Raw genomic sequence first — 26,322 nt, forward strand, 5'->3', positions numbered from 1 at the left:
GTGTGTTTTTTATTTCACACCCAAGGAATGAATCCTTGAGTTCCAGGAGTTCTGGTACACTCTTTTTCAAGGTATTAATCTGTGTAAATTTCCTCCTTCATATCCTGTATACATTTTTTTTCTCATTTCATTGTTTTGTCTAAGTTTTCTTGTATCTCATTGATTTTCTTTCAGATTGTTGCTCAGAATTCCTTTTCAGCCATTTTAAAGGTTTCCTGTTCTATGGGATCTTGTACTTGAGGATTATTGTATTCCTTTGATGGTGTCATATTTTCTTATTTTTTCATATTTGTTTTTTCTCCACATTGATGGTAAAGCAGTTGCTTCTTCTATTACTCTGGAGTGGGCTTTGAGGACAGAGACTTCCTCTTGTAGCTGTGTTTTTTATTGACTGTTGAGTGGGGTCTTTTAGTATTGGTTCTGGGTAGATGCATTAGTGTAATCTCCATGTGGGTTCATCTGTATTCGGTGTTGGAGTTGCATGTGAATGCCTCCATGGCCTAGGCACTGGGGCACTTAGTTATTCTTTGCTGATGTTAATGACATTTTGTTGGATTGTTGAGGATGTGGGCAAGCTCTTGAGATATAGGCAGAAGTGCCTGGGAGCCCTATTCCTCTTTCTCTGGAGGGGGTGATCCTGGGTGGGCCTGTAGGTACTGCAGGTAATGTTTTGTGATCTTGATGGGTGCAATGGGGTAAATTGGAGCTCCTCAGTTTGAATCTATTTGGATAATTGGCAAATGAAAGACATGCCTTATTATAATCAATATTTTCTTACACTACATATTCTATTGACAGCAATGAACAAAAGGAATAAAACCTAAAATGTGATTATATGCAAATGCTGTAAAATGGGCAGATGCTTCTGTAATAATGTAAGTTTATACATTTTGAAAACAAAAAATTCAGATTATTTTCCTATATTTTAAAAAGTAGTTGCTCTAAAATATTCAATATTTCCTATTAAAATTAACTGAGAAAATACAGATCATATCAAAAGTTATATAACATTTTACGAAAGCTGACCATTTTGCTTTATTTTAGCAACTTTAATTGAATATTATTACATATTTTTATAATAAAACTATTCATCATTTTAGCATTTTTTCTTTTTCTTTTTCTTTTTTGAAAAATTTTATTTTGTCGATATACATTATGGTTGATTATTGTTGCCCCTTACCAAAACCTCCCTGCCTCCTCACTCTCCTTCCTCCCCCCCAACAATGTCCTTTCTGTTTGCTTGTCATATCAACTTCAAGTAATTGTGGTTGTTATATCTTCTTCCACCTCACCTGGTTTTTTTTTGTTGTATATGTGTGTGTGAATTTATATATTAATTTTTAGCTCCCACCAATAAGTGAGAACATGTGGTATTTCTCTTTCTGTGCCTGGCTCGTTTCACTTAATATAATTCTCTCGAGGTCCATCCATGTTGTTGCAAATGGCAGTATTTCATTCATTTTTATAGATGAGTAGTATTCCATTGTGTAGATGTACCACATTTTCCGTATCCACTCATCTGATGATGGGCATTTGGGCTGGTTCCAACTCTTGGCTATTGTAAAGAGTGCTGCGATAAACATTGGGAAACAGGTATACCTTCGACTTGATGATTTCCATTCCTCTGGGTATATTCCCAACAGTGGGATAGCTGGGTCATATGGTAGATCTATCTGCAATTGTTTGAGGAACCTCCATACCATTTTCCATAGAGGCTGCACCATTTTGCAGTCCCACCAACAATGTATGAGAGTTCCTTTTTCTCCACAGCCTCGCCAGCATTTATCGTTCATAGTCTTTTGGATTTTAGCCATCCTAACTGGGGTTAGATGGTATCTCAATGTGGTTTTGATTTGCATTTCCCGGATGCTGAGTGATGTTGAGCATTTTTTCATATGTCTGTTGGCCATTTGTATATCTTCCTTAGAGAAATGCCTACTTAGCTCTTTTGCCCATTTTTTAATTGGGTTGCTTGTTTTCTTCTTGTACAGTTGTTTGAGTTCCTTATATATTCTGGATATTAATCCTTTGTCAGATATATATTTTGCAAATATTTTCTCCCACTCTGTTGGTTGTCTTTTAACTCTTTTAATTGTTTCTTTTGCTGTGCAGAAGCTTTTTAGTTTGATATAATCCCATTTGTTTATTTTTCCTTTGGTTGCCCGTGCTTTTGGGGTCGTATTCATGAAGTCTGTGTCCAGTCCTATTTCCTGAAGTGTTTCTCCTATGTTTTCTTTAAGAAGTTTTATTGCTTCAGGGTGTATATTTAAATCCTTAATCCATTTTGAGTTGATTTTAGTATACGGTGAGTGGTATGGGTCTAGTTTCATTCTCCTGCATATGGATATCCAGTTCTCCCAGCACCATTTGCTGAAGAGGCAGTCCCTTCCCCAGTGAATAGGCTTGGTGCCTTTGTCAAAGATCAGATGGCAGTAAGTGTGTGGGTTGATTTCTGGATTCTCTATTCTATTCCATTGATCAGTGTGTCTGTTTTTATGCCAGTACCATACTGTTTTGGTTATTATAGCTTTGTAGTATAGCTTAAAGTCAGGTAGTGTCATGCCTCCAGCTTTATTTTTTTTATTTTTTATTTCTATTTTTTTTTTTGTCCTTTTCGTGACCGGCACTCAGCCAGTGAGTGCACCGGCCAGTCCTATATAGGATCCGAACCCGCGGCGGGAGCGTTGCAGCGCTCCCAGCGCCGCACTCTACCAAGTGCGCCACGGGCTCGGCCCCAGCTTTATTTTTTTTGCTCAGCATTGCTTTGGCTATGCGTGGTCTTTTATTATTCCATATAAATATCTGGATAGTTCTTTCCATTTCTGAGAAAAATGTCTTTGGAATTTTGATGGAGATTGCATTGAATTTGTATATCATTTGCGTAGAATAGACATTTTCACTATGTTGATTCTTCCAATCCAAGAGCATGGGATATCTTTCCATCTTCTTGCATCCTCTCTAATTTCTCTCAGCAGTGGTTTGTAGTTCTCATTATAGAGATTTTTCACCTCCTTGGTTAACTCAATTCCTAGGTATTTTATTTTTTTGGTGGCTATTGTAAATGGGCAGGCTTTCTTGATTTCTCGTTCTGCATGTTCACTATTGGAGAAAAGAAATGCTACTGATTTTTGTGTGTTGATTTTGTATCCTGCTACTGTGCTGAAATAATTTATCAATTCCAACAGTATTTTGTAGAGGTTTTAGGCTGTTCGATATATAGGATCATGTCATCTGCAAACAAGGACAGTTTGACTTCATCTTTTCGAATCTGGATGCCCTTTATTTCCTTCTCTTCTCTGATTGCTCTGGCTAGTACTTCCAACACTATGTTGAATAGGAATGGTGAGAGTGGGCATCCTTGTCTAGTTCCTGTTCTTAAAGGAAAAGCTTTCAGCTTTTCCCCATTCAGGATGATATTGGCAGTGGGTTTGTCATATATGGCTTTAATTATGTTGAGATACTTTCCCTCTATACCTAACTGATAGAGGGTCTTTGTCATGAATGAGTGCTGAATTTTATCAAATGCTTTTTCAGCATCTATAGAGATGACCATATGGTCCTTGTGTTTGACTTTATTAATATGGTGTATCACATTTATTGATTTGCATATGTTGAACTAACCTTGCATCCCTGGGATGAATCCCACTTGATCGTAGTGAATAATTTTTCGTATGTGTTGCTGTATTCTGTTTGCTAGTATTTTAGTGAGGATTTTTGCATCTATATTCATCAAGGATATCGGCCTGTAGTTTTCTTTTTTGGTTATATCATTACCTGGTTGTGGTATCAGGATGATGTTTGCTTCATAGAACGAGTTTGGGAGATTTGCGTCTGTTTCAATCTTTTGGAATAGTTTGTAAAGAATCGGTGTCAATTCCTCTTTGAATGTTTGGTAAAATTCTGCTGTGAATCCATCTGGTCCTGGGCTTTTCTTTGTTGGGAGCCTTCTGATAACAGCTTCAATCTCCTTTATTGCTATTGGTCTGTTGAAATTTTCTACATCTTCATGGTTCAGTTTTGGGAGCTTTTGTGTGTCCAGAAATTTATCCATTTCCTCCAGATTTTCAAATTTGTTGGTGTATAGTTGTGTATAGTAGTCTTGAATGATTCCTTGTATCTCAGATGAATCAGTTGTAATATCACCTTTTTCATTTCTAATTTTTCTTATTTGAATCTTCTCTCTTCTGTTTTTTGTTAGCCATGCTAATGGTTTGTCAATTTTATTTATCTTTTCAAAAAACCAACTTTTTGATTCATTGATCTTTTGTATTGTTTTTTGGGTTTCAATTTCATTCAGTTCTGCTCTGATCTTAATGATTTCTTTCCGACTGCTAACTTTAGGTTTGGATTGTTCTTGTTTTTCTAGTTCTTTAAGGTGAAGTGTTAGGTTGTTCACTTGCCATCTTTCCATTCTTCTGAGGTGAGCATTTAATGCAATAAATTTCCCCCTTAATACTGCTTTTGCAGTATCCCACAGGTTTTGGTATGATGTATCATTATTTTCATTAGTTTCAATGAATTTTTTGATTTCCTGCTTTATTTCTTCTTGGACCCATATGTCGTTAAGTAGAATGCTGTTTAATTTCCATGTGTTTGTATAGTTTCCAGAGTTTCATTTGTTATTAATTTCTAGTTTTAATCCATTGTGGTCTGAGAAAATACATGGGATAATTCCATTTTTTTTTGAATTTATTGAGACTTGATTTGTGACCTAATATGTGATCTATCCTGGAGAATGATCCATGTGCTGATGAGAAGAATGAATATTCTGAGGTTGTTGGATGGAATGTTCTGTAGATATCTGCCAATTCCAATTGGTCTGGAGTATTGTTTAGATCCTGTGTTTCTCTACTGATTCTTTGCCTAGATGATCTGTCTAATATTGACATTGGGGTGTTCAGGTCCCCTGCTATTATGGTATTAGTGTCTATTTCCTTCTTTAGGTCTAATAGAGTTTGTTTTATAAAACTGGCTACTCCAACATTGGGTGCATACATGTTTATGATTGTTATGTCTTCTTGATGCATCAGTCCTTTTATCATTAAGTATTGTCCCTCATTGTCTCTTTTCATAGATTTTAGTTTAAAGTCTATTTTGTCAGATATAAGAATAGCTACTCCAGCTCGTTTTTCTTTTCTGTTTGCATGGTAAATCTTTTCCATTCTTTCACTCTTAGTCTATATGAATCTTTATGGGTGAGGTGGGTCTCTTGTAGGCAGCATATAGTTGGGTCCTCCTTTTAATCCAGTCAGCCAGTCTGTGTCTTTGGATTGGGGAATTTAAGCCTTTTACATTAAGAGTTGTTATTGAAAGGTGTTGTTTTATTCTTAGCATTTTATTGGTTGTTTGGTTGTCTTAGGTGTCTTTTTTTCCTTGCTTTCTGATTTACTGTTTGGTTTCTGTGTTTGTTGGTTCCTTAGGTTGTAGATAGCGTTTTTGTTTGTTTGTTTTCTCTTCATCAATGCCATTTTTATTGTAGTAGTGGGTTTTGATTTTTCTTGGGTTTTTATGGCAGTGGTAGTTATTTTTCAGGAACCAAACCCAGTACTCCCTTGAGGATTTCTTGTAAGGGTGGTCATGTGGTAGTGAACTCCCGCAGTTTTTGTTTGTCTGAAAAATATACTATTTGCCCTTCATTACGGAAGGATAGCCTTGCAGGGTAGAGTATTCTTGGCTGGCAATCTTTGTCTTTTAGTATTTTGAAAATATCATCCCATTCCTTTCTAGCTTTTAGGGTTTGTGATGAAAAGTCTCATGTTAGGCTGATTGGGGCTCCCTTATAGGTGATTTGATGCTTCTCACTTTTTAAGATTCTCTCTTTGTCTCTGAGTTTTGCGAATTTGACTATAACATGTCTTGGAGAAGGCCTTTTTGGGTTGAATACGTTTGGAGATCGTTGAGCTTCCTGGATCTGAAGATCTGTGATTTTTCCTATACCTGGGAAGTTTTCTGCCACTATTTTGTTGAATATGTTTTCAATACTATCTCCGTTTTCCTCCCCTTCTGGAATACCCCTGACTCGGATATTTGAGCGCTTAAGGTTTTCTGATATCCCTCTGATTTTCTTCAATGTCTTCGATTTTTTATTTTTTTTGGTCTGCTTGTGTTATTTCAAATAGCCGATCTTCAAGTTCAGAGATTCTCTCTTCAACTTTGACAAGCCTGCTGGGTAAACTCTCCGTTGTGTTTTTTATTTCACTGAATAACTTCTTCATTTCAGCAAGTTCTGCTACCTTTTTTTTTCAGGACATTGATTTCCTTGTACATTTCCTCTTTTAGGTCCTGTATCCTTTTCCTCATTTCATCATGATGTCTAGCTGAGTTTTCTTGTATCTCATTCAGTTTCCTTAGAATTATCACTCGAAATTCCTTGTCAGCCATTTCAAGGGCTTCTTGTTCTATAGGATCTAGAGTTTGAGATTTATTAACTTTTGGTGGTGTACTTTCTTGATTTTTTGTATTTCTGGTATCTTTTTTTAATGTTTATCCATTGTGGCCAGGGGTTTCACAGTGCACTGGTTTGAGACTATTGACTAACTAAGATGTTGCTGTGGTTGCCAATTTGGTATGGCTACCTCCGTGACTGCTCAGTTGGCCTGTAGTGCCTTGTGTGTGGTTGCCTCGGGTCTTGGGCCTCTCCGGGAAGCCACCTCTCTGGTCAGCTTGGACTCTGCTGGGCTGCTGGATCATGGGGTGGTACCACAGGGTGTGTGATCTCTGCTGAGCTTCCACTTACCGTGCAGGACTTCTCCCTGTTCCCTGCGCTCTGGCAAGGGCTGTTGGATCACACAGTGGTTACCCCACAGGGTGCGTGGTTTCTGTCAAATCTCCGCCTCCCTAGCCGGACGTCTCCCCACTCTGTGCGCACTGGGCTTGGCTGGGACGTGTCTTCTGCAACCCTCGTCTATCAGCTGGGCCTTCAAGACCCTGCTCGGCACCGCCTCACCCAGGAAGTCTACCAGGTTTCTGCTAGGTGCAGACGACTTGTAGCTCTGGGTGTCTTTGTAGCACTGTGTAGATCTTTCTTGGGACTTATCACGTTCCTCCTGGTATCGTGGTTATTTGTGTACTTGTCTTATCTCCCACACCAGAGCGTGAGCTCCTCTGGGGAGGAGCCCACAGCAAATGGTTCACCTTTGAATCCCTCTGGCGCAGACCTTCTCCGGTGCCTGCCCGCAGTCAGCTCTCCGGCAGGTTCAAGCGAACTCTGGAACTCTCTGACCACACTATTCCTAACCATAAATCAGTTAGGTGTTTTTCCGAACTGGTGGCCACAGAGATGGTATCTGCCTCCCGGTAACAGGAAGTTTACTGGGTGCTGGAGCCCATAGTGCGGTGGAGTCACTGTTGGCTCAGCCCGTACTTCCTTGCCCTCCCAACACTGGCTGGGGTCACCCCATGCCACCAGCCCTGCAAGAGAACCACGGAGGGAGTGGGAAGGCGGGCTGGCCCGCAGGCCCCGGGAAGTCCCGCGCCGGGGCAAGCAAGTGGGAAGGCTCAATGAGGAGCCGAGCCGGATGAGGAGGACAGGCTTGGCCAAGCCAGGCCAGAGCCGCCACCACCTGAGAAAATGGAGGCAGCCCTGGGGCCGGTGAGTGGCCCGGTGGGGCAGGCGGAAGCCAGGCGGGCATCCTCCCCCCGAGCAGGGCCGGGCCAGGGGTCACTCGCAGGGTTGTGCCGGGTTGGGTGGCTCCCTCTCTGCCTCTGTGTTGTCACCATCGTCATTCTTGGCCGCCGCCGCCTCGGGCTGCTCACTCGGTCCCACTGCGCGGCTCAGGCACTCCCAGGAATCTTCTTTTATGCTTGCCTGAAACCTCAAATCCTGAATAGGGCAGCTGGGTGCCTTCAGCGTGGCCCCGGCCTCTGGGATCCTGGCAGCGTCCACTGCAGCCCCGGCGCTGTGTTCCCTGTTTGGAGACTTACTTTTGCAGCTAAGAAACAGTTCTTTTCCAGCTCCATACTTCAAAGCTGTTGCCTGTAAATGAGGCAGCCTCTCCTGTCAAGGGCAAAGTGGCGGTCAGCCCCCACGACTGGCCACCAGCAGTGGTCCTCCCATAAGAGACAGCAAGAGGAATGTCCACAAGTTTTCCAGCTGCCTAAGGCCCAGTGGCCGCCTTTTCCACTTTAGCTACTCTGTGCCAACCGCCGCAGTCACCGCCATCTTAGGATCTGTGCAGCTATTAATTATGAATACCATTTCCGCACTTCCTCACAGCATACATAATTTGAGATCTGATTTTTTTAAAAAAATTTGCTGCCCTTCTAGGTTGACACTTAGTGATGTGGCAAACCAACCTTTCTCTTTTATTCCTTTTTTTTTTTTTTGGCCCATCATTTTAGCATTTGATGTGCATCTGGAAGACAAAGAATCAGTATCCTGTTTCATGCTTACTTGTCTAACTCTATTGATACACAAATTTAAGAATAATGAATTAATGAGTATTGCAACATGTACCCAGGTACCAAATGCTCTATTAACAAACATTTCAGGAATCATGACTTGGAAGACAAAGAGAAGCTGAATGATGGATTTGACAAGTCAATTAATTTTTTTGTCTTTTTTTCTGATTCAAATTCTTTCCACTTTCTGAGCGGTTGTTGCAAAATCACAGGCAGTGAGTGGCATAACCCACTGACCTTGAGGGCATTTGGAAGTGACCACCTCTTGTTTCAAGGACACGGTGCAGAGCCTAGTTGAATGGTGTTTCTCATAAAAGTGAATGTTTGTGCTCACAGATAGTGCTGCGTCAGCCTGATAGCCAAATCTCCAAAGATAGAAGTACTCACATTTCCTTGAATAAATACATTCTTTTGTGTGTGTTGTGACATGTGTGACTCTCTAAAGCTCTGGGTACTGGGCAGCGAGCCCTTTGGCCTGGGTCTAGCCACTTCCATTATGCATGTGGGTGGCTTCAGTTCAATGGATAGAACAGAATTAGGAGAAGAGACGTCAAAAGTTCCTCCGAGTCTGGAGCTTGTTGCGTATTTGTGTCAATCTCTCTGGGGGTTGGGCTTGCCTTAGGATAAGTTGTCCATGAGGTGGACTTTGCTTGAGGCGAGTAACATCTCTTCTGATGCTGCTGATAAAATAATGTGTCCAATTTGAAATCCCAGGACCTCAGGGAGGTGGGTAAACTGGTGAACATGGGTCTTATGTAGAATAGTATGCAGCACAATGCTGCGCTGGATGGGTGGAAGGATGGATGAATGAAGAAAAAAGTATACCTCTGCAATTATTCTGGATCTGATATTTTATGGGTCTTTCTGATCCCCAAAGTTCCTACATATCTATCCCTCAGAATGTAGGTTGCAGGAGATGATGGTTTATAGTTAAGCTAAATATTGGCTTAGGTGATGCCGGAGTGAACAAACAGGATGTATAGAAGAGTCTCCTGAAACCAGAGGTATTATCCGGGGTCGTTTCTTACAGCTTGGGCATACTTGGTAATAAATATCTGCAGTGGGACAAGTAGCGTGAAATCAGCCCAAATTAGTGGAAGTACATATATAGGATGGGGTTGAGGATCACTCCCCTCTCCCCCATATTCACAGTGGGACCCCTGGGCAGACAGGCTTCTTTCTCCTGTATTGCTCATTCTATCCCCTCTTCTGCTGCCAAGGGGGCTGGTTAGGGCCAAGGCAAGCTCATCCCCATAGCTTGAAGCCTATGTTGGAGGAAGGGCCTTAAATAAATTACAAATAGGATGGTCTTGCATTTTTACAATAAAATTATTTTAAAACTTTGCACCTTTTTAGTGCTATGGGACAGGCTCCTAGTTGTAGCTCTGTTGAAGTGAGTGTTGAGGAGGGAGATAGGGAAGTTTTGACTCAGTGTGGACAGGTTTGTTAGAAAGACCCACTTCCCCTATTTTACTATTGTGAATTATGCCTAAGTCAACATGATCGAATTTATATTGAGGAAATGTGAACACACACATATGTTAGTTAAAGAACATATTTTCCTCTTGTGGATATGTAGGTAGAGTCTGAAGAGGGATCCTGGTCATATTAATTCAGGCTTTGCTTTGCCTACAGAATAATTCCAAGCCACCATCTACAGAGAGTGTTATCAAAGGGATCTCAGTGTTAACGGTGACATTTGTGATTGGCTCTGTGGGGGCTTGCCCCCCTCCCTGGTAGCTGCTGAAATTGAGCTGTCAGATGAGGAAGATGAAATGCTACTTTGTTCTATGGCTTGAGCTCCCAGAGGCAACGTTTCCAGATCATTTGACATTAGTTCAGAGAATGGGAAAGTATTTATCTTTTTTTTTCCCTTCTTTTCTAAAACTAAAAAAAAAAGTTCTCTGCTTGTTGATAAGTAGGAAGGGACAGCTCTCCAGGACAGCTAGCTGCCTGCATGTTTGAGGGAGATGTTCACTGGGTTGGTAGTGCCCACTGCAGGTGGTTCCCAAAAGGGAAGCCAGCTCTGTCCACCTTGGGAGTACCAGGGACTACATATTGTTCATCCACCCTCAAGCACCTCACTTCCTGGTCATCTTTATAGCTATGTTTCGCAAAGAGTGCTCCTTGGGACATTAGATGCACAAGTTGTGCCAAGGAGGGAAAGATGCCATGAGAAAAAGAAGTTTTCTGTGGCCAGATAAGTTTGAGAAGCACCACATGCTATATTTATGCCCCTCCTATTGATATACAAATTATATACCTATTTTAAAGGCTCTAAGGATTCCTGCAGGCAAGAAACTTAAGCTATGTTTAGGCTAGAATTTCCCCCAATTAATTTGAATTTTTGAAATTTTCAAAAAGAGTTTTGAATCTCTACTCTCTGGCACTTTACAAGGCACAGATGTGAGAGGTACAATGGCAGGTAAAGCAGATGGACCTTACGTGGTCTCATAAAGCTTACAGATAGATAATAAACCAGGTAACAAAACATTGAGTAATTGTGCATCATGATACATAGTATGAAGAATCAAGCAACATGCTACTGAAGAGTAATAGGAGGGGTGCAGCTGATGGGGGACTGGGAGGCCACTCTAACAGGAAACTTTTAGTTGAGAACCACAGCACGAGAAGGAGGCAGACGTGTGGCGTGCAGGAGAAAGAGATGGGAAAGCATGTGCAAAGGCCCTGAGGCATCGCAGTCTAGTTCTAAGAAAGCTTTGAAGACCTTCAGCCTTTGTAAATTATCGTCATGACCAGAGCATCTCCTAAGATATTTACAAAGAGTCTGATGCAAAGTGGACTATCACAATTGATCCCTTTCCTTCCTTTATTGATGGGATTCTAAACATGGGAACAGTCTCTGTCTTGGGCAAGCTCCATGGCTCTTGTTACTGCCATCATCTCAGACTTGTGTGGGGTGGGACTCTGAGACCATCAGCCCCCTCCCAGTGCAAAGGATCTGTCTTTGTTGCTCTCCAGCCACAGCCCCCAGTTCATATCAAGGTATGTAATTTGGACTCACTCAAAGTGCAATAAAGAGAGTACAAAAGTGTTGGAACTTCAGAGAGGAGTTCTCAAGCATCAGTGTATGAAAGAGACACCTGGAGAACTTGATAAAATGCATAGTCTGTGGGCCTACCACTCAGATTTGGAATTCATAAGTTGTGGGCCCAGGTATGTGAAGCATGCCATGTAGCTCTGAAGGGCATGATCTAGGACTCATCAAACTTTGTGAAATACCTTGAAACCATAGCGGTTATGCTCACAGAAGCCCAGAACAGGGCTGGGGGCTGGTCACTGGGTTTCCCTGAGGAAATCCAAACTTCTTATACATGCTCATTCTTTCTCTTGCTCCTCCAGAGTGGCAGAGGAGGTTCATGTGGGGTTCATGTAGATGGGAGATGACCTTGCCAGAAAAATCATGCACAAAGAAAACTGTGTGAGGAATCTTGCCACTCAGCAGGGTAAATGGCACACACACTATTCTGGTTCTTGGCTTGTTTATGCACGGTTTGTACATTTTTTGATTTATAAAGTCTATTAGGTACATCTTAAGAGCCATAGTAAACTTTGATTTAGAAGCCATTCCTTTTGTAATCTGGTGTGGTTACGATCTCCAAATCTGAAATATAGCAGCTGATGGGATGATAAATCAAGAAGTGAACTTATTTATGTATTCTTAAAACAAGAAAAACAAGGCCACGGTGTTTCTACAGGTAAATGAAACCCATACCTGTGAGAAGCCTGGTCTGGGTTGGAGCTTGGCCACATGGGTCAAGGAGCGTGGTCCACACCTCCTTCCTGGAAGCTGGCCTGGTCCCCTATCTAAGGGGTCCCTGCACCTGGACCTGGATTCCACTCTTCTCCTGGGAGTTGCTGTATCAGTTGTCTCCTTTTTCCCCCTTGGAATATAAGTAAATTCCCCAAGTCTCTTTCTTGCTACTGGTCATGCTGTCTTGTGCAACCTTAAAAACTCTCCAGTGACAAATCCCCTCCTCGTTTGCCTTTAGCATTAGTCTAGTTCTAAATCCTGCTTCCAGGACTCGCAAAGGGTGGCCCTCCTACTTCTCCATCCTAGCATCTTTCTCTTAATGCTCTTCCTGAAATCCTTCCCCTCTCCCCCTTTGCTCTGCCCTGTGACTTTCTTAACAGGATCTATTTTTATCTGGATGATCTTTTTTTTTTAAATTGTCTGTGTCTTCCTGACTAAAGTGAAAAACTAGTGAATCTAATGTTATCAGAAGTGAGGGTCTGGGGAGGTCAGATAGCTGGTCTCAACTCAGCCCATCTTCTACCAGGTTCTTGACTCCACCACAGGAAAGAATTCAAGACCAGAGTCAGAGAAGAAAACAAAAAACAGGTGTAATATAAAGAATAAGAAATACACTCTTCACAGGGAAAGTGCGGGCTGGCTCCAGAGAATGAGTGGCAGCCACAGCAAGTTTAATACAAATGTAAGAAATACACGCTTCACCAACAAAGTGTGGGCTGGCTTGAGAGAGTGAGCAGCAGCCTGCTAAAACACAGGTCTGACACAAAAAGTGAGAAATACACGCCACAGACAGTGTGGGCTGGCTCCAGAGACAGTGAGCAGCAGCCCTTCCTTCTTCCTGGATTTTACTGTTATAGTCTGGCTACCTATACATATTCATGCTATCCAATGAATATTCAACTAAGGGGTGGTTTCTAAGTTCCCTGTTATATAACACGTTATATAACATAGCCTTGCACATGCTCAGTTGGTCTCTTTGGAGCATGCTCATTGGTCACATTCCACAGAATGCACTTAAAATATGCTTGATGCTGTCTAGCGCCTCCACTGGAAGGTCATTCATAGGATAAACTCCTTTCTACTGAGCATGCTCAGCCACTGAAATTACATAAATCTGCCTCCTGCAGTCTCAATCTCCACATGCTGGTGCTGAAAATAGGTGCAAGAAGCAGCAGTTGCTCAAGACTCAGAGGAGGGGCTTGAGTCCTAGGGGAGTGGCCTGAAGCCCAACCCCAGAGAAAACTAGTACCTCCTATCTCATCAGGACTCTTTTCTGTCTTGATACAAGAGTGGAAAACAGTGCTTATGCAAATGGCCAATACATATTTACTATCTAAAGAAAAAATTCCTTCTCTTTCTTCTGGGTACTTGCGTATGTGGTTTCATTTGCCAGATGGTCTTTCTCTTTTCTGTGCACACTTTGTCTGCTAACTCCAACATGTCCTTAAACTTCCAGATCACAGGCCGCTTCCTCCACAAAGCACTCAGTCACTTCCCTCAGGACTTTCCAAGTTTGGGATGGGTTCTCCCACTACATTTGTGTTATCACAGGGCATTACAATTGCCCATTTACTTGTTTTATTTCTCTATAGACTCTAAGTTCCAGGAGGGCAGGGATCCTGGATTCCTGCATATATCTGAATCTTAGAATGACCCCCACCAGGCCTAACACAGTGCCTGTACTTGGTGGATATGCAATAAATATTTACTGAATAAGTGATTTTTCACCTTTTGCCTCTCTTCTCACATTTCTATTCAAACATCTCAAGAGTAGTCTATGCTTGTGTCTTCTGTTTTCTCAACCTTCCACAGTTTGACTCTTGAATCTGCCAATGGACTTCTCTGGGCAAGAGATCTTGAACCTTATGCTGCTGAACCTGACAGAGACTTTCCAGTCCTTATCTTCCCTGTCTTCCCTGTGGCATTTAACACTGTCAGCCAGTCCTCCTAGTTGCTCTATCTATAATGGCAACCATGGTGCCCAGGTCCTGCTGTAACATGCATTGCAATACAGATGCGTTTTGGCTAGAAGACAGCAGGAGATGTCACTGGTTACCTGGCAAATCCCTGTAGCAGGGAAATGGGTAGTGCCAGGACTAAACCTCATGCAAAGAAAGGAAATTTCATAAAGATTTTATTATAATTTCAGGGTTTGGGGCCGAGCCCATGGTGCACTCGGGAGAGTGCAGCTCTGGGAGCACGGCGACTCTCCCTCTGCGGGTTCGGATCCTATATAGGACTGGCCAGTGTACTCACTGGCTGAGTGCCGGTCATGAAAAAGACAAAAATAATAATAATAATAATAATAATAATTTCAGGGTTTGTAAATTCCCAAATCCCTTTCATCATTTCTGTCTTGCTCCCAGTACGACACTGTAACTTTCCTCATCCTTAGGGCAGGAAGGGTGGAGAATGCAGATGGTTTGCTAGATCTTTAGTCCTGGGTATGGGGGATTTTACACATTAATATTCCCAGGAAATATGAACAGACTCCTCTATGGCCCATGGTTAAAACTCAAAAAATTTTTCTTCTTTTCTAACCAATAGAAATTTTTACCTGTTCTTATTCTAATTTTTATCCTAATTCTAGGTAGGTCCTTGTTCAGATAGTTATTATTAGGTGAAAACAGACTTGGGTAAAAAGGGGACCTATTGCTTCACTTAATTTTTTTTTCTTTACAAGCTCAAAAATACCAGATAGCTGGAAAAAGACATTCTCCTTTCCTGCCTTATAGAAATTTCTGGAAGCAGATTTGTTTGACAGAGGTGTTCTAACTTAATTAGTTGGGAAGAAAAAGTACAAAAAAATCAATTATGCAAATGTCAGGCCACATCAGACACCAGGGAAAGGGTGACAATATAACATTTTGGATGCATTTCCAATTCTATTTTAATATTAGACCTTTATATGATTATATATAGCAATAATATGCCTTAACACTCTTTGCCCTCTCTCATCCCTAAGAGGGTCCCCAGTCCTCTCTACTGAACAATCTGACCCTTCATTTGGTATGTTAGCAGATTTGAGGTCACTTGTTCTACCCTCAAATATGTTTTAGTAGAAATTACTTAAAAACCATGGTCTTGGTTTCTTTTACAACTTAATTTTAGGGTTATGACCCTCGAATTAATGAGAATTTTTCTTTCAAATGCATCACATCCATTGAGAAACTGAGTCCACTCAATATTATTCTTTCCAGGACCTCATTTCCCCTATTATCTGCTCATTCATTAGTTAATTTACTCACTCATCCAACGTAGGACTATCGGTGCGAGGACACAGGGAAGATCGTCTTTTCTCAGCTATCTTTTATTTCCAGGGTGAGAAGCTTTGGAGTTCCAGTGTTCATTTTGTCTCTAGCTCAAAGGAAAAGTTCTTGCTGCACTCATGGCAAGGTTAGAATGACCTCTCATCATTCAGGAAGAAGAAAGATTTGATAGAACAGATTTATTTCTGCTCCATCCAAGTTTATTTCCGAGGACACCATCCGTGGCAAAGCGTGGTAATTGGAGGTCTGCAGTGATATGTCAAGTAAGACTTGGAGCCTCTAGCAATTCTACTTAGAAGTCAGACAGTGGCCTGAGAAGGCTGCCTTTTCCCAGATATTGGAACTGCCAGAGTCAGGATTCTGTGAAATGATCTCTTGGTCTTGTCACCTTGGGTTAAGCATTAGAGCGTGGCTCTGATGGTAGGTTTTGGTGTCAGGGCTACTGTGAGACAACCACGAGTGTCTAGAGCGATCCTTCAGGATCAGGAGGAGAGGAAGAGGGAGGACCAGGGGAAGACGGGAAAACATCAGGGCTTGGTTGGGGGATCGGAGCTGGCTGCACACACCACTGGCTGCACTTTTCCAGGGCAGATAATAGGGTTCCTTGATCTTGTAAGCGCTGGGGAGCCCTCTGTAATGTTCTGGTGTAAGACAGTGGGTCCAGCAGATAGCTGGCCACCTCCGCCTGCCTCTGGTGTCGGTGCCTCTCTGTCCTATAGCTTTGTCATGGTGGTGGTTGTTTTTTAAATCACAACTTTACTGAGATGTAATTCACATCCCATGCAATTTACTCATTTAAAGTGTACAATTTGTGGTTTCTAGTACATTTGCAGAGTATAATTGATTTCAGAACATCTTCATCACCCCCAAAAGAAACCTTGTACCTTTTATCAGTCACCTCCTGTATATTCCCTCCCCAGCTCCTGGCAACCACCCATCTGCTTTCTGTCTCTTCCCACAATTTATTTGTTTATGCTTTCTGTCTGTCACGGACACTAGTCTATGAGCTAGATGTGGTTAGGAACCACATCAGTTTTACCTCCGCTCCAAGTACTCAATGTGTAGTTGTTAAAAATAACACAGAAGAGCGTTGCTTCCCCACAGTGTCACCTTCTGCCACTTGAGGATGTCTTCTCCCTGGAATTAAATTTTTGTTTCCTCCTGCTGAATTTGCCCTTCTGCCTCCCTTCTTAAATTATCTTATTTGTTTTCTTTTTGGTCTGATAAGAAATGATAATAGATTTCATTAGTATAACATGCCTATGTGTGTTCTTGGGGATACAGAAATATTGTTATCTGATGGGATGAGCTTTCTCTTCCATTTTTTCCCGGCTGTTGAGGAAATGAGTCCTTATTCGAATATTAGGTTTGTTCACTCCCTTCTCTATCATGGGAGGCAATTTGTGGGTTTGCCAAAAGCAAAAGGTGTTAATCCCAACTGCCTGTCACTTAAAGAACAGAGTTACTATTTACAACCACAAGACTTGTTGTAGGAGGAAAGCTGTACGTATTGGACAAAGGGCAGGAGAGTCAAGCTGTCTGGGAATCAATCCCAGTGTTCCCACTTCTCTAGCTGATGCACAGTCATTCTGGTCAGGCATCTCACCTCCTCCAAGAGGAATTGGAGACATGTGTTCCACTGGTGAGATGCCACCGGATCAGACCATGGCCTGACAGCCACAGCTGGTTTCTTACGTGGGTTGGTGTTCTACGTTCTGCAGGATGAGGGATGGCACTTGAGAGTCCTGGACATGCAGATGTTGTTCAGTGAGAGCATGGGCAACCACTCTCTGCCCATCACTAGCAAGCAGGCCACAGTGTTGATGTCAGGAAAATGGGAACATCTGTGTTTACTACCATGGCTACAACCTCAGGGAGACACTGAATGGAAAAAATGGCATGGATCTTCAAATAATCAGGGTTCAGAACAACCAGTACTACCTCTTCTTTGTCTTTTACTAAGCTACCTCCATGATATTCTGAAATTCGGAAGGAAAACTGGTGTGTGTGTGTGTGTGTGTGTGTGTGTGTGTGTGTGTGTGTGTGTGTGTGTGTAAATCACTCTGCATTAGAATTTGCAAGTTGTTTTTCCTCCTTTATGACAACCTTTGAAGATGGTTGAGTATAAGCTGCCTGGAATCTCCTCTGTAGCATCCTGAAATATTTTCTTTCTTTTGTTGGCAACTGGCCAGTACTGGGATCTGAACACTTGACCTTGGTGTTATAACACTATACTCTAACCAACTGAGCCCACTGGCCCACCTTCTGAGATATTTTCTGATGGCCGGTCTACTAGTTTCATGTGGAAATGAGAAATAGGAGAGCCTCCTGAGGGTGGGGGTCTTAATCCAGCCAAACCTGGTCCTCTTCCTCCCCGGTTACTCTGTTTTTGTACTGAGGGTTAATGTGTTAACATATTTGGACTGGATTTTGTCAGCCTTCCAGTTGCATTCTACACGTCAGGAAGACACACAGAAGACACATAACCAAACAAATACATATCTATTTGCAAATGTTGTCATGGTATGTAAAGAATATTAAATGCGAGGTGTGGGATGGAATTGACTTTAGATAAAGTGGTTAAAAATAAAGATTTGGGGGATGGAGTTTATTGTGTAGTACCCACTCTCTCTGGATGTTATATTTTGTTTTTGGTTGATTTCCTGATATTGGCTGATTTTTTTTCTTGTAACTTGCCCCATTTCCCAGAGATTGCAGAAAAGCAAGAATAAAAAAAAAACAAAAACCAAAAACAAAAACAAAAACTCAACCACAAAATGGATAAACTGCCTGGGTAGTTCTAGAATGCTTTGAAATGGTTTATTTTTTGTTGAGTGTTAGACACTCACAAATGAGCTGAAAGACGATTTACCCACAGACACTCAGCATCAACTCTCTCCCTCCTTGTGTATTTAATCAAACAGCCCATAATAAATTAGCCGTGATTCGTCTGGACACCAAATACCAAGTCATTCTCCTAAGTGACCCGGATTGATTTCCATGTGTCGCAATTCATCAGGGTGAAGTGGCTTCACTGGCCAGGAGTCTGAGTACCCTAACACATTTCTGCTCTCATTTTCACTCTAACCAGCAGAAGACATTTGGTGTTCTGCCTTAGATGATGAGCCTCACAATTAGTGGGAATGGAAATGCCAAACTAAGGTCCTTGGATGGACTGGCTTTTTTGGAACAGAAATCCTTGGATGGACTGGCTTTTTTGGAACAGAAAGGGCTTGAGAGCAACTGGGGGAAACAAGATGGAGCCTGTACCCAGGAGAAGAAGATGGGGTATCTGGCTGCATCCTGCATCCCATGCCCTTTGGATACCGGGCACATGTGGTCCAGAGCTGCATCACTTGGGAGTAGTTGTGTGTTATATCACGTTTGCTGGATTAAGTAAGTGCTGAGCATCGGTTAATAGCTCACATGTGTAAAGCCTTTACAATGTGCCAAACTGTTTTCTAGGTGCATAACAAGAACAACTCATTTAATCACTCCAACCTCTGCAGGAGGTAGGAAGATAGCACTGTGACCTCCACTTTGCAGATAGTGGAAATGAGGCATCCAGAAGGTCACACAGTGAGGCATCGGTGGTGCGAGTCTTCAGTACTAGGCTCATCTAAAGGATGGGGCTGATTTCTAGGTCTATGGATGGAGAAGCCCACTTAAACCACAGCAGTGGAACGTTCAGGTTAACAGGAAAAAACCTCCCAGATGGAAGGGTTCTACTATGTTTCAATGAAATCATTATCATCACCAGCATGATCATCACCATCAACAACACTGTCACCACTGTCACCATCATCATGTTCACCATCACCTATAATAATTGAGGTCGATGTGCCAGGTGTCTTGCCAAGCACATCATGTCCATAATCTTAGTTAAATCTCACGTCTCTCTTCTTAATTAGGGTCTTATGCTTGAGGAAACTGAGGCCTAGAGAAGCTAAGTGACTTGCTCAAGGTCACACAACTAGGGAGGGGGATTAGAACCCACATCCTTTTTAATTCCACCATGAACACTCCTAACTGATCTGCTCTACAAGCTGTCACCAATACCCGATGGTTCACTTTTACCAGAACATAGATATGGTCCCATCATTCTCTAGCTCACAAACCTTCACCAGCTCCCCATTGCTGAATAATGAAATCTAAAGTCCTTAGCATTGCACTTAAATGCAGACTTCCCTGTGCCCTTTCTTTCCTCGAATTCTTACCACACCCACTTCGGGTTGCAGCACACCAGGCTAGGTGCTCCATTCTCAGAACACATGGCATGGTCCTACCTCCTCGCCTTTGCCCATGAGGATTTTTCTCTCTGATATCTTGCCTCGCTCAAAGTCCAAGACCTCCTTGGGACACGTTTTCCTCTTCCCTCCCTGAACTTCTCTCCTTGGTGAATGTCTGGTGGAATGTCATATGATTTGCAATCAGTTCTGTCAACGCCCCTTCTATTTCACCTCTTCTTGTATTTTTAGGTAAAGTCATTGTCAATGTTGGTAGAGATGGTGCAGGTAGGAGCTTAAAGGTTATGAAGGTAAGTGCATGATGGTTTAAAATTTGAGAGTTAGACAGTAACGATGTGAGGGTGAGTTAGGGTCATCACTTTGTCCATCTGCTTGTGTCCTCAGGAATGAGCTGGCATCATTTGAATAAATTCCCCGTTTTCCTGCAGTTCCTTCTCTGCCTACCACCAGTACGAGTGTCTCTCTCCTGGACTTTCTCCCTCATCCACATTCTTCTTGTGTCCTTGCTTGATGATGGCCTTATGAACCCATGTTTTGAATTCAGTTCTGAAGATGTTCATTTTTTCACTCATTTCACTTAATAACTTAACCTGGTCTGGAAAGTCATGGCACCTATTCTCTATGCGTCCTGATGAGCGGTTGAAACCTCTCTCCTGGATTCCAGGCATCGGTCAAGGTAGGTAGAATGTCTCTGAAGGATCGACCGTCTCGTGTGGGCATCCTAGGAGTTAGCAAATGGGCTTTGGAAAAAAGATAAATTTGAAACCTGGTTTTGATTTTCTCTCGCTTGAGCAAGTCACTTACATTGGCTGATTCTGTGATTACTTCTCTATAAAATGGAATGAATGATGCTCTCTTCAGAAATTTTGGTAAGGATTAATGATAACAATGAATATTTTTTGAGGACTCTCTGTATTCTGGCCACTGTGCTAGGAACTTAGGTTCATCATGTCCTTCAATTCTCAGAACAGCTCCATGAGGTGGATACTTACCGTTCCTATTTCACGTATGGGGAAACTGAGACTTAGAGAGATAAAATAAACTCTCTAAATCAATTAAATGGTGGGACCAGGAGACTGTCTGACTCCAAAGCCATATCTCTTAGTCACTCAGCGTGATAGAGCAGGTCAGGTATTCAAGTAATGAATTCCCTTTATCCCTTCTTCACGACCTTTCTGTGTGATCTTTCTCATGGACCTCCTGCCATGGGGATGAGAAATAAGGGTTACTTTTTCTCCTCTTCTGTTCTTGACCTGGGTCTTTCTGTTTGGATAGTTTGGATAGAACAGGGTTCATCCTGTTCTGTCTCTTATATCTGAGGATTCTAGTGAAAGAACACGACATAATGTCAGTCATATTGCAGACATCACAAAGATTAAAAACCCATAGAGCTAGGAACTCAGCAGTTCAGTGGAAATTTCCACATTATGAGTAGGGTTTAAACTTGATCAGCCTTTTCATAGCACCCACATGTAGTGACATTCACAGAAGAGCATTTTATGAGATATGGAAACACAACACACAGTCACAACCTGAGTGTGTCTTCTTCACCTGACAAGCAGTGTGACCAAGCATCGAGATGCCTTTATTGTTGGTTATTCCTCTACCTGTTTTCTTTATTTCTTCTAACAAAAAAGTTCATGCACAGCTGGGTTTGCATATAGCTCATACAGTGGGTTTGAACCAGAAGATCTGGGTTCAAATCCTGACGTTGTTACTTACAGGCTGTATGCCCCGAACCTCCATTTCCTCATCTGTAAGATGAGGGTAATAATCAAACCAACTTTCTAGGATTGTCTTGAGGTTTAAACATGAGTTAGTACACATCAAGTCCTTAGAATAGTGCCTGGTCCCCCAGCAAGCTTTCAATAAATGCCAGCCATTTGACCATTCTGAGTGCTTAATAACTAGTCAGGTTAGGTTAGTGTCTGGTGGACAAATGAATGCTGAACATTAAAAGCATTTCGTATATTATGCTTAATAAATATGTTGGAGATCTTCAGAAAAATAATACAGTGAGTAAAAGTTGTAGAATGATGAATTAGAGATCAGCTAGAAGGGTATTTTATTCTTAGCATTGCCATTTTGTTTTCTACTCAGTGTAACGTTAAGTGACGTCCAGCTGTCTACATACTGTCTCGTGGTTCTCTGCAGTTGAGGTTTCCTTCCTTTGGTTGTTTACTCTGTCTGCTCAGTGAAGACCCCCTGACCACTCCCCCTGCCTCCCATGGAATTCCACGCATGTGTACAGTCATGGTCTTGAGATGGAAACCTTGTCACTCCTTTGTACTCCATCTTCAACTTCCACCCTTTCTTATTTGGGGCCACGGGAGGCAGCCTTTTCTACTCTCTATAAGCAATATGACAAAGCAAAACATGCCGGACTCTGCCAACACAGAACAAGCCTTTACAGCGTATCTCAGGCAAGGGCTCCTTTCCTGTGGAAACTTAAATAAATGACTTGGTGGGAGAAGAATGGCTTAATTCATGGAGCCCGAGCCACCCTTTATTGAGTTCGTCCTGTATCAGGTGAGGGGCACTTGTACTTACGTGGTCTGAAGCTTACCAGACTTCCTTGGAAGCATACAGTCATTTATTTATTTATTCACATCTTTCCACAGTATTTATTGAGTGGATTCTAAGTTCATGAAACTCTTCCAGGCAGCGGGTTCACAGCAATGAACACAAGAGACAAAAATCCCTGACCCTATTAATATTATATTCAATAGCATGGTTTCTCAGTCTTGGCACTATTGGCATTTCAAGTTGGGTAATTTTGTGTTATGGGAGCTGTCCTGTGCATTGTAGGACATCTAGTAGCATCCTTGGTCTCTACCCACTGGATGCCAGGAGCACCCCCTCCCGCAATGATGACAACCAAAATCTTTCCCAGCATTGCCCAATGGCTTCCAGGGGTCAAGATCACCCACAGGGAAGAAGGATTGTTCTGAACAGAGGGAGGTGATCATCTGTAAAACAGTGTAATGGAGGAAAATCTAACCAGGGGAGAGATAGGGGTCCCTGAGGTGTGGGGCTGGCAGTTTTACAAAGGGTGGGCAGCAGAGCCTCACTGAGCTGATATTTAGCCAGGATGTAAAGAGGCAAGGGAGTGAGTTCTCCGGACATCTGAGGCAAGAGGGATTGGGTAGAAGGAGTAGCGGGTGCAGGAAGATGTGTTTACTCAGGGTCGAGGCCAGACAGGTAATGGTAGTGGGGACTGGGGGAAGATGGCCAGGTAAGGCATTTCCAGTGAGGGACATGGGAGGTATTGAAGGGCCTTAAGCAGAATGGCATGACTTGACTTTTTATGAAGGATGCCCCGGCCACCAAGAGAATAGAAGGTTGTATGCGGCAAGGCCAGGTGCTGAGAAGATATTCATGACGGTGGTCCAGACTAGGGTGATGGGAACAGAGTGGATGAGAAGTGGGAGATTCTGGTTATGTCCTGAGGGTCAAACCAGGAGGACATACAGATGGGTTGGAGGTGCAGTGAAAGGGGAAGAGAGCCACCAGGGGTGACCCTGAGGCATTTGGTATGCAAGAAAGGAATGTCAACATTTCCATTCACAGCTGCTGAGAATGCTCGCTCTTCTCCCCAGCCTCAATGGGATGGTGAAGGTGAGCAGAGTGGTTCCTCTCCAGCTTTTTTATTGATGCTTTGACCTGAGCTCTTCCACCCCCTCTTCTACCTACAGTGTAGTCACTTTTGGATGCTAAAATGCCAGATTCCTGGGCCCCATCCAAATATATGGAATCAAATCACCAGGTGCAGAGTCTGAGAAACTGTATTGTACAGTAAAGCTCCAGATGATTATGATTTGGACACTGCTAATTTTCAGAGCTTCAGCCCCAGCGAATGCACCCGGAATAAATCTTAGCTTCCTCTAAGGGAGACTTAGTTTGTCTGGCTGTTTCCCTGGGCTCAATCTTGGCTCCAGTGTTTATCCATGCCCCCCACCCCCACTCCCCTGCAAGGCCTCTTAAGGCTCCTCTCTATGAAGCAGGTCTTGTCCCAAACCCTATCATGTGTATTTTTCAGCTTCTTAGGTTTGACGCTGTTCTTCTGATGAGCTCTTGAGGCTTTAATCCATAGCTTTTGGTGCAAATCTGAGTAACTTGTACAATGGGTAGATTTATAACCTTAGAACGGTAGAATTTTCATACCTACAGGGGACCTATGAGGGCGCTGAGTTCATTTGTTTCAATTTTTCCAGGTAAGAAAATGAAGGTTCAGAAAGAGAAGTAATTTTGTACAGTTTGACCCAACAGTAATACTGCTGGTTGTACTTGCCTTAAAATGATAATATCAGTTTTGCATCAGAACCTCTAGCCTTACAGCCCTCTGGAAAGCTTTTTCACTCTCACAGAAGCCTGTCTTGCCACATCTTCAATAGCTGCTTTTGTTTTTTAACTTAAGAAAATTGTTACTTTGTGTGGAGTGTCAATGCTTCACTTCTCTAACTCCCTCATATTTCAATCTGAGCATCTCAAGCTCCATTTTAGGGAAATCTGGGGGCTTTAAGGAGACTCTTGAAAGTTATTATATTGTTTTTTCGTTTTGCAAGTAAAGATTGGCTCCAGAAGGAGAAGCTTCACAAAGGCACAGGTGAGTCGCAGAGATGGTGGCAGCCCACCGCTGTGCCGTGAGCCTGGCTTTTTAAATCCTGCTGCTTAATAAACAATGTGCTAATAGGTTCTGGCCTGCCCTCTGGCTAAACAAGTAACAAATGGATACTTTAATAACTGGGTGATAATATGGGTCATCCACCTTGGTATATAACAGCCTCTGCTGAGGGATTCCACATTGGGATTATTTCATTATTCTGGAAGCATATATGCTTTATGAAGGGGACATATTTTATCACAATTATGAAGCTGACTTTATACTAAAAACAACCTAAATTACTCTCCTGAATAGTATGTTTTTAAATCTTAATTCTGAAAAATCAGGTATTGAGGAATAGATGAAATTGAGGAGTGTTACACTCTCTTTGTCCTCACACGGATTTGCCACTTCTCTACCCTGGGTGAAGGAGATGCAAAGGATTACTCAAAGCCCATTTCCTCTGAGCAGTCAGACACCCCGAAGGGGTTAACTTCCCGAAACCCTCAAGAGAGAGGCATTCCTCCTTTGGGAAATTAACACTGAGCTAGGGTACTTTCTCAGTATTTATTTTCCAGGCCAGAAAGTTACAGAAAAAGAACACAGGTGGGGTTATGGTTAAGTATAGTTTAACAATAGAAGCTGGTAACATCAGTGAAATAACAAAGTGACACATTCCATAATGCAATTTGCAAAGTGTTAAGTTGATCCAACAACAAAAGCTTGTTCTTAGCAAATACTGTGTTTTCCTACAGCAGTTTCCTCAGTATTTTTACATAACAATAAAGCAACTTTCTTACATATCAATCAGTAGGTTAACCTTCTCTCAGGGACATCTGTCCTTGAGAGCCAGGAACTTTGCTGTGTTACAATTCTATATCCACAACAGAGACTTTAGCCTGGGGAAAGTTTCCTGTCTTTTGCAAGCTTAACATTTCTATATGTAATTTTAAAAAGTTAGGCTAAACCTGAAACTACAGGGCTTTGGAAACCAGGCCCTGTGAAATACATTTGCTTTATAAATGTTAGTATACTACACAGAGGAAAAGTAAATCATCATCATCACCACCTCTAGCACCATCCCCATTATCACCAACACCACCATCATCACCATCACCATTATCACAACCACCACCATCATCTCCATCACCATCACCATTATCATGACTACCACCATCATCACCTCCATCATCACCATCACCACCACCATCATTATTACCACCACCACCATCATCACCTCCATCATTAACATTATGACCATCATCACCGTCATCACTATCAATGTCACCACCATTATCATCACCATGATGGTCATCTCCATCACCACCAACATCCCCATTATCACCACCACCACCATAACCTCCATCACCACCAATATCCTTTTATCACCACCACCACCATTATCATCATCACTACCACCATCCCCATTATTACCACCACCGCCATGATCACCACCATCATCATCACCATTGTTTTCATCATCACCACCATCACCACCATCATCATCACCGTCATCATCAGCAGCAACACCATCATCACCACTATTGTCATTTCCATCATTGTTAGCATCATCGGCATCACCATCATTGCTGTCATCAGCACAGCTACCATTTATTGAGTTAACATGTGTTTCATGTGTGCTGTATCTCAGGTGATCATCCTTGTAGCTCTATGTCAGGCAGGTACAACTTTTCTTATTTTATGGATGATATACCTAGAGCTCAGAAAAGTAAACTTTCTTGCCCAAAGTCATCTTGCCCAAAAACATCTACACCCCTGATTCTCTCTGGAAAATAGTAATTTCTGGCACCAACCCCCTCAGCATCGACTCCTATCTAATCCCGTGCCAACTAGGATTGGAACTACCTATTCAGAGATAAAGCTGCCAGAGGCACATGGAATGGGTAGCAGTGCTGAATTGTGTAGAATAGACCAATGAATAATTAATTAGCCATGATTGATCTAATTGGGCTGACTGCTTCTCTGTCAAAATAGAAAGAAAAGATAGATAGCTCCATCTTTACTTGG

Source organism: Cynocephalus volans, chromosome 6, assembly GCF_027409185.1.
Source record: "Cynocephalus volans isolate mCynVol1 chromosome 6, mCynVol1.pri, whole genome shotgun sequence".
Lineage (NCBI taxonomy): Eukaryota > Metazoa > Chordata > Mammalia > Dermoptera > Cynocephalidae > Cynocephalus > Cynocephalus volans.